General features: G+C 34.5%; 1 protein-coding gene across 8 annotated transcripts in view; it reads left to right on the top strand.

Moving 5' to 3' along the window:
* LOC110021776 overlaps positions 1 to 18,643 on the top strand; it is a 37,696-nt gene that overhangs the window by 12,114 nt on the left and 6,939 nt on the right. For 3 of the 8 annotated variants that reach the window (XM_020720411.1, XM_020720410.1, XM_020720407.1), the window contains exon 2: positions 12,609 to 12,677. The exons of 3 other annotated variants lie outside the window; for them this stretch is intronic. The gene's annotated coding sequence lies outside the window, so the exon portion shown is untranslated. Of the gene's footprint in view, positions 1 to 12,608; positions 12,687 to 18,643 lie in introns of all 8 variants that reach the window. 2 more of the 8 variants (XM_020720412.1, XM_020720408.1) reach the window with 1 other exon arrangement.

Below are 18,643 nucleotides of genomic sequence, written 5' to 3' on the forward strand. Positions count from 1 at the left end.
ATGGTTCATAGGAAGATAAATACCTTATGTATTCATAAATTAAATGGGTTGGAAAGAAGGAATATCTTATGTATTCAAGAAATTAAATGGGTTGGAAAGAAGACTAAGGAGATTATAATATATGTTTTAAACTTTGGTATTCAAATAAAATTCACAGTAGAAGTAGTGTAGGTGTAATTATATATAAGAATTTGAAAAATAATATTTTAAAAATTAATTGAAATGAACATAGAATTATAGCTCTTAAAATTGTTGTTTATGCTAAGATTTTTAATTTTATTAGTGCTTGTGCTCCTTAAAGCAGGTTTTGAAATATGTTCTAAAGAAAAATTCTGGAATCACGTATAAGAATTAATACAAATGATACATCTTGAAGAAAAAAATTTATTGAACGAGATTTAAATGAGTATGTTGGTAGAGGTAGAATTTTAGAAATATTCTGGGTGGCTATGGTTTTGGAGTGATTAATGAAGAAGGTAGAATCATTTAGATTTTGCTTTAACACATGATTTTGCTATCGCGAATATTTTATTTAAGAAAAAAGATGAACATGTTATTACTTTTAAAAATATATCTAAAAACACAAATTAATTATTTTCTTATGATAAGAATAGATCTTCGATAATGCAAAGTTTGTAAGGCCATTTCCAGTAAAATTTTAAGTATTCAACATCAATTATTAGTTTTGCATATTAAGATGAAGAGTTGTAAGATAAAAAATCCTAGAAATCATTATCATATAATTAGATGTGGGTAGCAAAAGGAGAAATAAATTTATTTTTATGAGTAAGCTTCAAGATTTGGGATGTTTATGAAGGAACAAATTATATGCAGGAGAAAGTAACAAATACTATTATACAAGTGACAAAAATGTACTTGGGAGAATCAAAAGAAAAAAATTCTATGAATAAAAATAGTCGGTGGTGGAATAGTAATGTGCAAGAAAAGATAAAATATTAGAATTTGTGTTATAAAAATTGTTTTAAATGCAAAAGCTTAGAGATTTGGGAAAAATATAAAGTGGTCTGTAGGTAGCCTAAGAGAATAATTTGTGACACTAAAATTCTACTTTTAGTGATCTTTATAATAGATTAGATAGTAAAGAGTGCGAAAAATATATGTATAAACTAGAAAAACAAATGATTTAATGCAAATAAAATGCATTAAAGATGAAAATAGAAAAATTTTTATTTAACATAGTGGGTTAGCTATTTTGATAAAATTTTTAATGAATTTTCTGAAAACCCGATTGTCCTTAGTGATCTTAATATTATTATAAATAATAAAATGTTTTATTTTTACCGTTACATTAATAAAAGGGAAAGTTAAGGAGGTTTTAAAGAAAATTAAGGATGAAAAATCAGTAGGTCTTGATGATATCCTAATTAAAATGTGGAAATATTTTGGAGATTTAGGAGTTTTTTGGTGTACTAAACACTTTAATATTATTTTATAAACTAAAAATATGCCTGAAGTGTGGATAAGGTGCCCAAGCAAGACCAGAGAAGGCCATAATGCCCCCATACAATTTTGTGCGTGTCATCACCAAGGTGCTAAAAAGAGGATGTGTCATACTTTAAAATTGTGAGAGAGTAATTGAGCATAGGTTAAGACGTGATACAAAAATTTCTCATAATCAGTTTGGATTTATGCTAGGCAGGTCTACTATGGAAACTGTACATTTATTGAGAGGTTTGATGGAGAAGTACAGAGTGAATAAAGAGGATCTCATATGATTTTTATTGATTTAGAAAATAACATACAATAGGGTTCCAAGAGAAGTCCTTTGGAGAGTTCTAGAGAAGAAAGGTGTTGATATGACCTATATTTAAGTCATTAAAGATTTGTATACTAGAATTGTTATTTTTGTTGGAACAAAAGGAGGATTGACCAAGTATTTTCCTATTTCAGTTGTATTACATCAGGGATTAGATTTAAGCCCATATCTTTTTGCTTTATTTGCGGAGGCTCTTACTGAGCAATTACAGGAGAATGTACCTTGGTGTGTGCTTTTTGCTGTGATATCCTTCTTGTGGATAAGACTAGAGAAAGAGTTTAGGAAAAAAATAAATTATGCAGGTTTGCATTGGAGTCTAAAGGCCTTCATCTGAGTAGAACTAAAACTGAATTGATGGAATGTAAGTTTAGTAGTAGCAGCTTTAGTGACAGTGTTGTAACTATGGGTGATCAAATCATTAAAAGGTGTGACGGGTCTATTGTTCAAAGTAATGGTGATAGATGAGGATGTTATTAGTAGAATTCAAGTTTGTTGGTTGAAGTTTAGTAATGCATTAGGCCTATTGTGTGATAGAAAAGTACCGCTTAGACTAAAAGCAAAATTTTATAAGATGGTGATGAAACCTACAATGCTCTGTGGTGCACAAAATTTTATAAGATGGTGATGAAACCTGCAATGCTCTGTGGTGCAAAATGTTGGCCGTTAAAAGAGAAGCATAAAACAAATTTATGCTCAGTTTGGGCCAGCTTATCCGCTGCGGCGTTTTGAAAACGCCGCATCACCGTTTGGAAACTATGTTTGAACAACTTATCCGAAAATGTAGTTGATTTTTAGACAATTGACTTATCTAGATACGCACAAACTGCCCCAAACGCACCCTTAATTGGTGCTGAGATGAGAATGTTTAGGTGGATGAGTGTCTTTACACTTATAGACAAAAGGCGAAATGAATATATTCGTAATATGGTTGGTGTAACTTCATTGGCAGACAATATTAGAGAGAGTCATCTTAGATGGTTTGGTTACATTAAACGTTGAGCATCTGATGATTCTATTATGAGAGCAGGTGTTTTAGATTCAACTTTTGTTATGAAAGACAACGGTAGACCTAAAAAGACTTGGGCATATTGTATAAAAAATATTCTTAATCTGTTAGAATTAAATGAAAATATGACACTCAATAGGATTCAATGGAGAAAAAGGATTCATGCAGGCGACCTCACTTAGTGGGATAAAGGCTTGTTTTTGTTGTGTTAATATGTTAGGATGTTGATATATTGCTTATTGATTTACACTTTGAAGTTTATACAATACTTTTTTACTTTATGTTTTGTTTTTGAATTTGTGGCTTGCGCCTCAAAACGGTTTGAGGCTTACACTTTATATAGCTGATGAAAAATAACTTAATTTCAGTTGTACAATTTTAAATCTTGAGTAATCATATGGGCCTTGGTCATTTTTTATCTAGTTAAGCAATGTTCAAGAGTGAGAAAAATGGTTAAGGAGTTTTTATAGGACTCTCTTTTATTGTTAGGCTATCTAATGTGTTCCATTAGTAATTTAACTCAATTATATTTCTTAAGCTCTTTAAATCTAATCCAAAATAATATATTGAAGCAACTATTTTTGGTCATATTTAAGCAGTCAATGAACAAAATTGAACATGTTAGTTGTTGGGATTAAAATAGCCCCATACAAAGAGTTTAAGGGTCACTTTAATATTTTTTTCGTTCTAGTGAGATGATATCTATGATACTTATCACCATTTTCTTATTTGGGCTTTTACTACTTGATAGGTATACAAGAGTATTGAGTATAGTCCCAAGTCAGGAAGTTAAAAAGTATTTCCGTAGAAGAATACTAAGTGATTCTCCCTCACCCATAGGCTTAAGCTTTTAGGTTGAACATAGTTTTCATTGTTGGTTTATCTGGCTCAACATTAATCCCTATTTGGCACGTGTTACTATCTTTGAGAGATCGAAAGAAAGAGAGGATGTTAGTGTCTCACATGATGGGAAGGGTAGAGAAATAGACATTGGTGTTGTTTGTAATTATAAGAGAACATGATGTTTGTCTGTGTTTGTCTTTCTAAGAGGGAGCATAACCTTTTAAATTATACTATAGCATCAAGCCCTTGAGTTATATTAACGAATGAACCAACTTTAAAGTTTTGTAATATATTAGGAATTCTTATTAGTCCATGAATTTTCTGAGATTGCATTAAAACTCTATAATTAGGCTATTTTGGTTGGGAAAGTTGATTAGATCTTCCAAAATTTTAAAGCTTCCTAAGATATAAGGAATGCTTATTAGTTCATGAATTTTTCAAGATTGCATCAAAACTCTATAATTGGGTTAATTTTGTTGGTTGAGTTGGTCAGATCTTCTAAAGTTGGAGTTTATGTGCTTTCCAATTATCTTTAAGGGTTTCTTAGTTATCTTGTACCATAATAGTTGGACATAAACATTCTAAAATATTGAACCTGTAAAGAAGTAGGGTTGATTGTTTGCTTTTAGAGTTGTGGTTTTATATGAACACGACCATGTGAGAAAGGCGGCAAAGCAAATATTAAGCAATAGCTGGTTTGGTGTTAAGTTTGGGTTTGAATGCCAGTTGATACTTAAGAAAAAAATGGAAAATAATAGTATTAGTTGGTAAAATGGCGAAGAATGTGATAAGTTGGCAGTTTAGACCAGGAGGGGAAGAAGAGATAGATATGGAAAATTTGATTTAATGTAGCCAACATTGGGGGAGAGTTATTTCGTTCTAAACAACTATTTTTGTGAATTGGTTTACAGATCTAGTAGTCCCACATGCATGGAACCTTAGGATTCTCCACTCGTAAGCTGGCCATCTCACAGGCTCCCTCTCATAAGACGAAGAGGTGAAGGAAGCTTAAGAACTTTATTAGCTTTCCAAGATTGAATGCTTTTGGCTGTTTATGGAATTTTGGGGATGTGTTCAAGTGAGGGGATCTCTTTAGCTGGCCACAGATTTTCCCTGCAAATATAAGGACTATCTACAATTTTCTAGAAGTTTCCTACAACTAATGGTACTACACAACTCTAGAAAGTTGTGCATACAACTCTAGAATGCTTTACTGGTATCTTTAGGTAAAAAAAGTAGTCCCACATGCATGGAACCTTAGGATTCTCCACTCGTAAGCTGGCCATTTCACAAGCTCCCTCTCATAAGACGAAGAGGTGAAGGAAGCTTAAGAACTTTATTAGCTTTCCAAGATTGAATGCTTTTGGCTGTTTATGGAATTTTGGGGATGTGTTCAAGTGAGGGGATCTCTTTAGCTGGCCACAGATTTTCCCTGCAAATATAAGGACTATCTACAATTTTCTAGAAGTTTCCTACAACTAATGGTACTACACAACTCTAGAAAGTTGTACATACAACTCTAGAATGCTTTACTGGTATCTTTAGGTTCTAAACCGTGCTACACATTGGAATTGTTGTACTTTTATAGAATCTTCCATTACTTCAAGGACGATCTATAAAGTTCCAACTACATAGTAAACTCATGGTGGTTTAAAATGTGTTCCGGCATCCATACTAGCTAATCATCTTTGAGACTTACATCATGGTCTTTCAAAACTTCTTCTTTAGCTATTGTTGCTCGGCCTCAAATAATTTTCATGACTGTGCAAATCTCCCTTGTCCCAGGTTTACCGGTCTTTGAAAATAAGTATTAGGAGAAATTGAAATTGGCGGTCATGCTTGACAAAATTTACATCACAAATCTTGAGAAATCTGGATTGTGGAATAGGTAGCTTCACATTCCTATACTGGTTCCATTTTGTATGGAGGAAATTCAACCATCAAACAATTGTGCAGATCTACTCTTGCTATGCATTTTTTTATTTATGGAGTTAGATTGTAGCAGTTCCTTGAAATCCTTCTCTTGCCATGTCTTTTGAATATGTTCCCCTCCCCTCCTCTCTCTCTCTTTCTTGAAACCCACTTCGACGTTGACAGTCCCCTTTTTGCACCTGCCATCTCACCAGTTGTTATATATGGTTATCATATTTTTCATTCTCTTTCTTCTTCTTCTTCTTCTTTCGTTGTCAATCACATGACATCTCCTTTATTTTCTTATTTTTATTTTAATGAAACACCGCATCTCTTGATTTGTTTTCTCCTGGCACTTTTGCAATCCATATCATTGCGCCTACTTTATGGCAATCCATATCATTGCACCTGCGTTATGCAATTCATACATTTGTTTTCACCATTTTGATTTCTTTATTATATTTTTTGACATTTCATGTTTATTGTGGATGCGTCAGCACTTTACTTTAGTTCATGTTATCCCGCTATGCGTGAATAAGATGCAGCAATGTTGTTTTTTATCATTAATTCTGAAAAAGTAATAAGAACAATGCAATATTGACCATGGAAACTGAGTTTGCATTTTGAAGCATATTCTGGGTAAAATACCTTTTGCAGAAATATTTGAGGCGATGAATCAGTTTATAGCTTTGGTGTTTGTAGATGAAAAATTATTTTTATCAAGTGATGTTGCTAAGTAACCGAGGATATAATGAAGGTAAATGCTTATTTCTAAAAAAAATTTAGCTCTAGCTTCACTCTTATAAGCTATGTTGCTTTGTGAGGTGTTCATGCTAGTGCTTTTAGCCACGGGCTACATGAAATCTATATAAATCATAGCAACTTTTTGATTCTCAATTTTAGATGCATTATGTAATGTTGGGTTGTTCCTATGTTATGCTGTTTGATGTGATTTAGTCACTGTCAGTTAGGGTTGTAAGTGAGTCGAGTCGAGTCGAGTCGAGTATGACACAGATTGAACTTGGCTTGGTCGAATCATAAGTTAATCTTATTCAGTTTGAGCTTCAGCTAAGCTTTTACGCATACGCTCATGCTCGGCTTGCTTAAATTTTTAATGTTCATATTTGATTTGTACTTGACTTGTTTATATCTAACAAACAAAAAATTCAAAGAAGTACTTAATTTTTCATATAAAATTAAAAATTTAATTTGTACTTAGTTGTATATGTAAAGTTACTGAATAAGGTAAAAATTCAAACAAATACTTGATTTTTTATGTAAAGTTTTCAACGAATGATTTTACAAATCTAAATATAGAAATAATTGAAAAATTTTAATTGGTATCTAACTAGTCTATACCAATTAAATAAAGTAATTTGTCAGTTGTAGTAAGCTTTTTTACAACAATCAACAAAAACAACAAACCTTTATCCAGTAAGTGGGGTCGGCTACATGAATAATTTTTCTCCATTTTGTTCTAATGAGTGTCATATTTTCATTTAGTTTTAATAAATTAAGATCATTTTTTATACAACATGCCACAGTTTTTTAAGGTCCACCTAACCTTTTTTAGCATAAGTTGACTCTAAAACATTTACTCTCTTAACCAGATCATCAGGTGGTCGACTTTTAATGTGACCAAACATCTAAGATGACTCTCTCTAATCTTGTCTGCCACTGCAACTCAACTAACCCTTCTGCATACATTCGTTTCTCATTTTATTTCTAAGTGTCAAGCCACTCATCCACATAAGCATTCTCATCGCAGCAACATGTAACTTAGTTTTAATCTTCTCTTTTAAAGGTCAACATTTTGCATCATAAAGCATTGCAGGTCTCATTACCATCTTATAAAATTCTACTTCAAGTCTAAGCAGTACTTTTGTCTCACACAATAGGCACAATGCATTCCTTCACTTCAACAATCCAACTTGAATTCTTCTAATAACAACCCTATCTATATCACCATCACTTTAAACAGTAGATCCGAGGTATCTAAAAAATTCACACCTTTTAAGGATTTGATCACCCATTATTACAACTCTACCACTAGATCCACTACTACTAGAACTACATTCCATATATTCATTTTTAGATCTACTAAAATAATGGATTTTAAGCTCTAATGTAGACCTCCATAATTCAAGTTTCTTCCAAATTCTTTTTCTAGTTTTATCCACAAGAAGGATATCATTAGCGAAAAGCATACACCAAGTTACATCCTCCTGTAAATGTCTAGTAAGCGCATCCAAAATGAAAGCAAAAAGATATGGGCTTAAAGCCGATTCTTGATGTAATCCAGTTGAAGTTGGAAAATACTTGGATAATCCTACTATTTCGAACACAAGTAACAACTTTAATAGGCATATCTTTAGTGAATCGAATATAAGCCACATCAAATATTATAAATAAGTATTAACAAACTAGTTCATTGAACTAAAATTAAGAATAAATTGCATTAAATTTATGCATAATGATATTAAATAATTATAATATGTTACTATTTAATTTATGAGTAAAGAAGTTCTAGTTATTCAATTTATTTAAATAATATATTACATATTTATAGAACATTCAACAAGTTACTTTTTAAATAATAAATAAGTTCATTGTGAACATTTATAAATGAGTTAGATTATATTCAAATTTGATTCATTTAACATTCGAGTTTTAAAAAAGTGTTTAAACTTATTTATTTACTAATATGAATAAACATAATCAAATGTTAATTGAGCCGAGTTGAAATTGTTTATCAAGTGTATTGGCTTTTGCAACCCTATTATCAGACTTATAAAAATGGACAAAACCACTTAGCAAGCATTAGTTCTTATTTGTGAAGGAGTAGGTGTGTGTGCACTATAGTTTTTTTGGTCATTTGCCACATATAAATTTAAATTTAATATCTAATGTTTTCAAAAGAAAAGCATCTCTAGGCATTACTAAAAGTGATGAGTAATTCACCATTAAGTAGTTTATTGACAATTTTAGTTTACTATGTTTGAAACTTCTAAGCAACATACCATGAACTAACTTGATTTTGCTAAAAAATAGGTTGCATGCTATGTTTTAACTTGATTTTGGTAGAAGGTTGGCAAGTGGGCTAGGACTTCACATTAAGTTGCTCGTCACAACCTAATTGTAATGAAAAATAAACACAAACAGTGTATAATGTCATCCTTAAGTGTAGTGGATGTGGCACCGGTTAACCCGATTTTAATGAAAGTTAAAGGAAGGGGTTGACTAGGTTTAAATCTAAGCTTAGATTTGCCACCTGGAATTTAAGAGCTTTGAACAAGAAGACAAAAGAATTAATGAACACTATGATAAGAAGATTGAGTATCGTTTATATATGTAATAATACCCTTTTAATAATAATAATAATAATAATAATAATAATAATAATAATAATAATAATATACTTTACCTATTTATGACACATGGGCTGCAAGTGTATGTGAGGGCTTATCTCTCGTTTTCATCTCATTCAAACCTATCACACATGAGAGATATAGAGAACGAGAGACAATGGGAGAAGGAGAGGAATTTTGAGGGAGTTTACGAAGTTGAGGCAAGGTGTCGAAGCAGGCAAGACGAAGTGAAAGCTAGAGAGAGAGTGAGAGCACGAAGTTGAGGCAAGGTGTCGAAGCAGGCAAGACGGAGTGAAAGCTAGAGAGAGAGTGAGAGACAGCAAAAGAAGGGAAAGATGTTTTCCATAAGTACAAGAAGAAACAAAGAAGCAGAAAGGAAGAAGGAGAAAGGAGAAGGTGTTGAAGCCAAAGAAAAGAGTTATCACTCATCTCTCCCGTAGCTATACATGATTTTATCGCGATCAAGAGACGTTAGATCGAGCATCTTAAGTCTTAAGTGGCTCTGTCTATTGCTGTTAAAGAAAAGAGTTATCATCTTCAAACAGAGGAAGAAGGAGAGCCGAGCGACTTTCCCCGATTTACACAAATTTCAACATTTGAGAAGCTCGACCAAGAGCTTAGGGAGAAGGAACGACACACTAGATCTCTTTAGTGTGCAGAGATGCACGGCCCCGAGCGTATCTTCGACTGGCTAGAACTAGTGTGAGCACATTTGAGGAAGATCGAGCATATAAGGGATTTGGGAACAAGGCGAAGGCGTACATGAAGGAGAGGGAAGTTGAGTGCGACAATTTCTCACCTGAGGGACTCGACTGAGAGCTTAAAGCTCATTTTCGAAAGCAGAAGCCTCTACATTAAGGAGATAGACGAGTTACAATTTAAGGTAAAATTTTTTTTTAAGTAATTAATTTTATATTAATGAAATTAATTTTCTCGTCACGACCCTTCTTGGGTGCTCAAAATTATCAAGGTGAGAAATGTCGATTGGACGGAGGAAACTATTTAAAAGTTTTATTTCATAATTACTATGAAATCCAAAACACCAAATAACCCTTAAATTTATAAAATTTAAAGGTACATCTAGTTTTTACAGATTTTTAAGTATTTACAATTGACAGAAAAAAAACTTGCATAAAAACTTGTCAACGTGCGTTTTTCAGTGTCTGCACACTCTGGTGGGTTTGACTTGGAGTTGAAGCTGATCCTAATGACAACTGGTTAGTATTTACAATTGACAGAAAAAAAACTTGCATAAACTTATCAACGTGCGTTTTTCAGTGTCTGCACACTCTGGCGGGTTTGACTTGGAGTTGAAGCTGATCCTGATGACAACTGGTCTTTGTTTGCCAAAAATCCTCTAAAAAAATGGAGTACTAGCTTTGATATTTGTAGGAGTTCTGTCCCAGAGTAGGACAATATCTCATCGTATGTCTTGACCGATGGCCCCAAAAATAGGTGTTGCTGCCCTTCTAACATTCTTCTCTATGTGCCCTTTCACATGTGGCTCAAGTGTTTATACTGCTACCACTGCGAGTGTTACTACCACCGCCTAGGTCGAAATGTTTTCAAACTGGACTACCCAAACCTGACAGATTGAGTGGCCTGTTGAGATCTGGACCTCTCATTTCATCTTCTGAAAATCTCTATACTTTTGCGTAGCCCACAAATCAATCTCTATCATCATCGCCCTCTCTAGCAGAACCGAGTAATCTTAAATGCTCAGGGGGATTAAATGTGGTATGATCACATCCTTCAATCCATATAGAAAGTTATGGTACTTTTCCTCGACATTACAGATTAACTAAAATGCATATCAAGATAACATTTTAACTTGAGCCTCGTACTGCGTGATAAAGCAACTGCCTTGCAACGACTTGATAAATCAGACTTGCTTCTACTTCCTGGCTTTGAGATGAACAAATCTATCACCGAAAGTCCTCACGAATCCTCTCACTGAATGTGGTTTTGAGTCGTCTTCCAAACTTCTCTAACTGTTCCTGCCACCGCCTCCCTGCTTTCCTCTTGAAAGCAAAATTGACCAATGTGACCCTTCTCTCATGAAGGAAGGACTCTTTCTCTTAAAAATATTGGTTGTCGCATGTCCTGAACAACATCATATATTATCCATTCGTGTTGCTCCTCTAGCACTGGCCTGTGTCTAAATCCTGGATAAGTCGTGTATTTGCGACCATCATCTGAGTAAATGCCTCCTTAGGAATGCTAATACCTCTAGATGGAGAATCAATAAATGGAGGCGTTAATCTAAATCCTGGATAAGTCGTGTATTTGCGACCATCGTCTGAGTAAATGCCTCCTTAGGAATGCTAATACCACTAGATGGAGAATCAATAAATGGAGGCGTTAAATTCTACCTATCAACAACTCTTGTCTGACATTATACCCATCAGTATCCTCTGGATCGATATCAATTGCCATGAGATATCAAAATTTTTCATTATTGACATAAACATTGAAGTTATTTTTCAATTTTTTAAATGATTATTAATGATTTTTCTAATGGCTCTTTTATGATCACTCTTCTACTGCCCTTCACTGAACTTTGATGCCATTTGTCAGGACCTCGCCGGAGAGCTTGAAATTACTAAGGCGGGAACTATTGGTCGGACGGAGAAAAACTATCAAACAGTTCTATTTTGTAATTAAAATGAGATCTAACACAAAATAGTCATTGTATTTATAAACTTTAAAGTTACAACTTACATAATGTTCGTGCATATTTTTAAATATTTATAACTGACAGGAAATAAAAACTAAGCCTTGGCGTCTCACTTTTGTGCACGTACTCTTTGTGGTTCTTTTAGCAGAAAGCCTGTTTTTCCGTAAAATTTTGGCAAATAACGATTTGAGTTAAAATTATTCAATGGACAAATATTTCTAAATTACAATAATTTTTATTTTAAAATATTTTATAAAAATTGAAGTAAATAATAAAAGATAGTGTGTAGTAAAATAATACTAATAAAGTTGTTTTCTATTTATTTCATTTATTTTCATTACAATTTTCATTATTGAGAATTACCGTCTAGACGTATATTTAGAAAATATACTTTTAATTTTTTCCAACCCACTATAATTGTAAACAATTTTCATTTGCATTTTCTTTTTCGTACATGGGTACATTGCATTCCCCTGTTAGATTCATCAAGGGGTGACTCTTATATGCATGCATATGTCATATTTATTTTCTTATTTTGCATTTTACTTTTAAAACAAGAACATGAACTTTAGCATTTTTAAAATAAATGTTAAAAGGAGAAGCATGTGTAATTGTCTTCCAGCATAAACAAAATAGTTGTAAAATAAAAAAACATATTTACTCGTATGTATAGTGCAGTCAGTTATCATTTTCTCGGTGAATCTATTCTATTCGGTGCATCTATATAAACAATTTAAATTATATTAGTTATATCCTTTTTTTCATTTTGAATTTTAATTTAGACATATTCACTTGTTAATAGATTAATGTTATCTTTACTAATTTTTTTACCGTGCACAATTTTTTTATAGTGTAATAAATGAATGTAAAAAAAAAAAATTATAATTACTTTTTATTTAGTGCGCACAATTTTTTACTGTTTGCCACAATTTTACAAAATATTTTAGACTATGAATTATTATAATTTAGAAATATTTGCCTAATAAGGAATTTTAACTGAAACCATTAATTGGTAACATTTTGCAGGAAAATCGGCTTTATAATAGATGGAGTTCAAAGAGTATGCTTAAAGATGTTGGAAGCGCAAAATGATAAGTAATGCATGTTAGTTTTTATTTTTTGTTACTTATAAATATTCAAAAATCTTTGTGACTGGTTGTAAATTTAAATTTTATAGATAGAATAATATAACTTTTATTATGGATTTAATTATAATTATGAAATAAAACGATTGGATAGTTTTTCTCCGTTCTATTGACAGCTCTCGCCTTGGTAATTCCAAACTACCAGGCCGAATCTTGATAAGAGTGTATCAGAGCCCAGCCAAGGCCTGTAGGATAGTGAATTTGAAAGTCATTAGGAAAATTATTATTGATCATTTAGAAAATTAAATATAATTATATTGTTTATGTTAAGAGGAAAAATTTTGGTATTCAAGACAGTTGATATCGATCTCGTGAATACTGATGGGAATAATAAAGAGGCAAGAGTTGCTCATCAATAGAATATGGTGCCCCAACATTTACTGATCCTCCATTTAGCAGTTCTACCGTCCCTATGGAAGCATTTACTTAGATGATGATCGTAGTGACACGACTGATTATAGGCTCTCAGACCCAGGCCAGTGCCAGTGGAACATCAGTGGTGGATAAATATCTAAAGTTGTTCCAAGATATGCTACCACCACTATTTTCAGGAGCAGGAGGGCCAGTTGAGACAATGAACTGGTTGTTGCGGATAGAGAAATTCATTGATGATTGTCCTTCCCTCAGTAGATCAGTCACAACGAACACTTTCAAGGGGAAGTAGAGAAGTGGTGGCATGGGCAGTTTAGGGAGAAGTTTGGAGGACGACCCAATAGCCAGGTTCAGTGAGAGGATTTTGTGAGAAGATTTGTATTTGTTTTATTCATCTCTTGGCCAAGAGACAGATGCAAAATCGATTTATAAGGCTGGGGCGGGACGACCGCTCCATCATATAGTAGGAGGTTGAGTTTTTGAGTTTTCAATACTATCTCGTCATGCATCTCAATTAATCCCCAACGCCGAAGAGAAGTGTCACTGTTTTTTTATCTGGATTGAAGGTTGTGATCAGACAATCTTTAATTTCTCTAGGCATTGGGGATTACTCGGTTCTGGTAGAGAGATCGAGGAAGATAGATATTGATTTGCTGAATATAAGAGAACGTGAAGGTGAGCTGAGAGCAGGGTTTCACTTCCAGGCTCACCGAACGACTTCTCCTCTAGAAGTCTTCTGTCTCAAACGTTGTATTTCGTTTCTCAGCGATGTCTGACAAGGAGGGGTGCATATCTTTGTTGGAGGTTTGTCAAGGGAAACCACAAAACGGGAGCTCAGTGTCGCGTTTAGCCAATTCAAGAAGGTCATGGACTGGCAGATTATGGTTGAAGGAGATACAAGGAGGCCTCGTGGATTTGTATTTATGAATTTTGCCGACAGACACACAATGAAGGATGCTAGGAGATGCACAATAAAGAGTTGAATATTTGACAAATATCATTCAACAACGCCAAGCCAAAGGTGGGTTCGGATAATTCAGGCTACTGTTATAGTGGTGGTGGCTACTCATAAAGTGCAACAGGTGGAGGAAAATTCTCCTTGTTTTAGATCTGACAGATGCGAAAAAGGAGGCTACCAGACAAATCTGTTGGTAACAAAGAACAAGGGAAAAATATGTGTAGTCTTTACTAATGATGATCATGAGTTACTGGAGTTGTTTAAGATGAAACAGAGAGCGGGAGGTAATGTGACTGAGGATGCATCCATCTTATTGTCATCCAAAGGGAACACTGTCAGTTATGCTTACTCAGCCCAAATTATTTGTGATACACATGCTTTTGCTTCTATATGCACCACAATATCACCAAATTGGATAGTAATTTTGGTGCATCTCGACATGTGACAGGGGCCTCTAGTGAGTTCTCTTATATTCACCTAGCAGTTTCAAAGAGTATTCAGACCGCTGATGGCACAACACAGCCTGTGGTTGGTAAGAGTATAGTGAGGTGTACCAATTCTATGACTTTGTCTAGTATTTTGAAAGTTCATTCCTTTTCAGTGAACCTTTTATCTATTAGCGCCATTGTACTCCAATTAAAATGTGTTGACAGGTGCCACTAGTGAATATCTTATATTTATCTAGTAGTTTCAGAGAGTATTCAAACTGCTGATGGTACAACACAGCTGTGGTTGGTAAGAGTATAGTGAGACGTACCAATTCTATTATTTTGTCTAATATTTTGCATGCCCATTCCTTTTCAGTGAACTTTTATCCATTAGCGCCATTATACTCCAATTAAAATGTATTATTTCATCTGATATTCCAAAGGCGATTTTCTACATGCCATGGTTGAGAATGCTGGAACAGGAGGATCTGAGAGGAGTGTGGACGAGGTTTTGCTTCTACATCACAGGCGCATGAGACACTTTTCATTTAGTCTATTTAGTCATTTGTCTCCATCCTTGTATGAAAAGATAAATAAACAGGAACTTGTTTGTGATGCTTCTGAGTTTGTTAAGTATACTAGGAGTTCTTTTGTTAGTTCTAGTAAAATTCATTTTCGTGTTTTTGATTTGGTGCACTCAGATATATGGGGACCTTGTTTTATAACTTCTATGTATGGTTACAGATATTGTCTTTTAATGATTGTTTTTCTTGTGTTAATTGGTTATATTTGATGAGAAACAAAAGTGATATGCTTGTTTGCTTTAAGGATTTTCAAAAGGCGATTAAGAAACAGTAAAATGCAGTAGTGCTGATATTGGGGTCTGATAATAAGAGAGTGTACCAATAAGTTATTTGGGGAATACTTGTTAGCTCAAAGAATGCAACATCAAACCACCTGTTCATGCACACCGACACAAAATAGAATAGCTAAGAAGAAGAATAACTTCTTCTAGAGGTAGCTCAAAGCTTGACGATCACGATGAATATCCCAAAACACTTATGGGGGCAAATAGTTTTGGCAGCGACTCAATTGTTCGACAAAATACCCTTGAGAGTGTTGGATTGAAAGTCTCATTATCAGATTTTGAAAGGATGTAATAACAGAAACCTCCCATTAAAGGTTTCTAGCTGAATATGTTTTGTGAAGGCCAACAAACCATCACTAGGAATTGGATCCTAGAGCTGCAAAATGTGTTTTTGTGGTTATTCTGCTACCCAAAAGAGGTATGTGTGTTGGAGTCCGATAGAAAAGAGACTGTTTATGAGTATGGTATGTCCTTTAGAGAGTTCGAATTATAGTACTATTTGGAGGTGATCTCACCCTTTGGTGACTCATCAGATATTGGAGGTATGAGGCGTAAGGGGAATGTAGTGATGGTCATAGATTGGTGCATGTGAGAACGATGTATTGTCCTATTGTGTGGAAGGACCAGTTGAGGAAGAGCCGAAAATGAGGAAAATGAGCCTAAAGGTGGAGGGATTCAAGCTCAAAAGGAGCTGAGGAGGAAAATACGAAATGAGGGAGCAATGCTGCCGTGCCACTCGTGCTATTAAATCTAGAAACAGTGTCTGACGTGCTATCAAGTCCCTTATTTTGTGGGGGGATTCAAGCCAAAAAGGAGCTGAGGAGGAAAATACGAAATGAGGGAGCAATGCTGCCGTGCCACTCGTGCTATTAAATCTAGAAACAGTGTCTGACGTGCTATCAAGTCCCTTATTTTGGTCTACTCTGACTTCTAGGACACCTATACCTTCCACTTCAGAATCTGATTACCAAGGTGATATGATTCCTCTCCTTTCTCCTCCCACTCCCATTGATTTAAGGAGGACCTCTCGTAGCAATGCCGATCATTCTTCTAATTGTTTTGGTTTCTCACATGTCATTGCTTAATTTATTTCATATTCTAAAGTATCTTCTGTACACGGAACATTCATTGCATCTTTAAACATCGTCTTTATACCCAAATGTTGGCAGTTAGCTAAGGAGGATTTAAAGTGAATGACTGCCAATGGAGGAACTTGGTGCTCTTGATAAGAACATGACGTACGTGGGAGATAGGGTTGTCAAAACGGCTAGTTGTTCGTGAATAGCTTGTGTTCAACTCGTTAAGTAGCTTGTGTTCGATTCATTCCCTAAGCAAACATGCTGAAATGAATAATTTTTTTGCGCTCGATATATAAATGAGTCGAACACGAACAAAGTTTTGCTTGTTCGTGTTCGACTCATTTTGGCTTGTTCGTGTTCGACTCATTTTGGCTCAAAATAATCATACATATATATAATTAATGAGTATTATTTTTAAATAGTTTGACTACAATGCTAGAAAGATTTATAATCAGTTGAAATTACTAATTAAAAATAAAATAAATAAATGTTAAATTCTATTTAAATGAATATTTTAATATAAATAATAAGATATAAATCTCGCTCTACTCTTAATATCCCACGACTGTGTGACTAGGGTTGTCAAAATGACCCATTGTTCATGAATAGCTTGTATTTGGCTCGATAAACAAACGAGTCACGAAAAATTTTCTTGAGCTCGATATATAAACGAGTTGAACACAAACAATGATATTGTTTAACAAGTCGAGCCAGGGCTCATGCTCGGGTCGTTAACACCTCTAACTACTACATATGTGACGAGAATTATCAAAATGACACTTTGTTCGCGAACAACTTGTGTTCGGCTCTCTAAGCAAACGAGTCTAACACAAACAAACTTTTTGTGTTCGAAATATAAATGAATTGAACATGAACAGAGATTTTTTAACGAGTCGAATACGAGCTTAGGACTGGCTCGCTCTACTACATATGTGACGAGAATTATCAAAATGACACTTTGTTCGCGAACAACTTGTGTTCGGCTCTCTAAGCAAATGAGTCTAACACAAACAAACTTTTTGTGTTCCAAATATAAATGAATTGAACATGAACAAAGATTTTTTAACGAGCCGAATACAAACTTAGGACTAGCTCGCTCGTGTTCGACTCGTTTATACCCTTAAAGATAGTATCATTACTAGCCGGGAAAATAACAGTTGGGTGCAATTGGATCTTCACAGTAAAACAAAATCTAGAAGGGAAATTGGAGCGTTATAAGATACTATCGATGGTGAAAGTGTACCTTCAGACATATGACATTGAGTATGCAGAGACCTTTATACTGGTAACGAAGATGAGCACAGCTGGGACATTGGTTTCTCTAGCTGTGAATGGTGGGTGGAGTTTACACAAAATTGATGTGAAGAATGATTTTTTTCGTGGAGCGTTATCAGAAGTCAGTACATTCCAGATAGTGGCAAGGTATGTAGGCTCAGGAAGTCGCTTTATGATTTGAAGCAACCTCTTAAAGCCTCGTTTAACAAGTTTAGAAAAGCAAAAGTGGGCATGGGATATCAGATGATCAATGCTGACCGTACGATGTTCTTTCGTCAAAAGGATGGTCACATTACTATGCTTGTTGTGTACGTTGGTGACATGATTATCATTGGTGATGATGAGACAGAGATTAGTCAACTAAATGTTAGATTGGGCAAAGATTTTGAAGTGAAAGACATTAAACAACTCAGATACTTTGTTGGGATTGACGTGACTCGTGGAACAGTGGGGATAGTCTTATCTCAGAGAAAGTATGTACTAAATCTTCTCATGGAAACAAACATGCTGTGATATAAGCCTATAGTCTCTCCAATTGATCAGAAGACCAAGCTGAGTGCAGAAACAAGAAATCAGTTGATCGTGAGAGATACCGGAGATTGGTGGGTCATCTGATTTATCTGTCACACTTGTCCCAATAGCTCATTTGCACTGAGCGTGGTGAGCCACTATATGCATTATCCAAGGAAGGGTCATATGAACGTTGTGTATTAGATTCTGAGGTACCTAAAAAATGCACCAGAGATGCGGTTGAACTTCAGGAAGAACAGACACGTAGACATTGAAGGCTATTGTGATGCTGACTTGGCGAGTTGTGCAAATGACAGAAGATCCACCTTAGAATATTGCTTGTTTGCCCTTAAGAATATTGCTTGTTCGCAGGTAGGGCTATTAAAAAAACTCGTTGTTCGTGAACAGTTCGTGTTCGGTTCGTCA

The sequence above is a fragment of the Phalaenopsis equestris genome, unplaced genomic scaffold (genome assembly GCF_001263595.1).
Source record: "Phalaenopsis equestris unplaced genomic scaffold, ASM126359v1 Scaffold000146, whole genome shotgun sequence".
In the NCBI taxonomy this organism is placed as follows: Eukaryota; Viridiplantae; Streptophyta; class Magnoliopsida; order Asparagales; family Orchidaceae; genus Phalaenopsis; species Phalaenopsis equestris.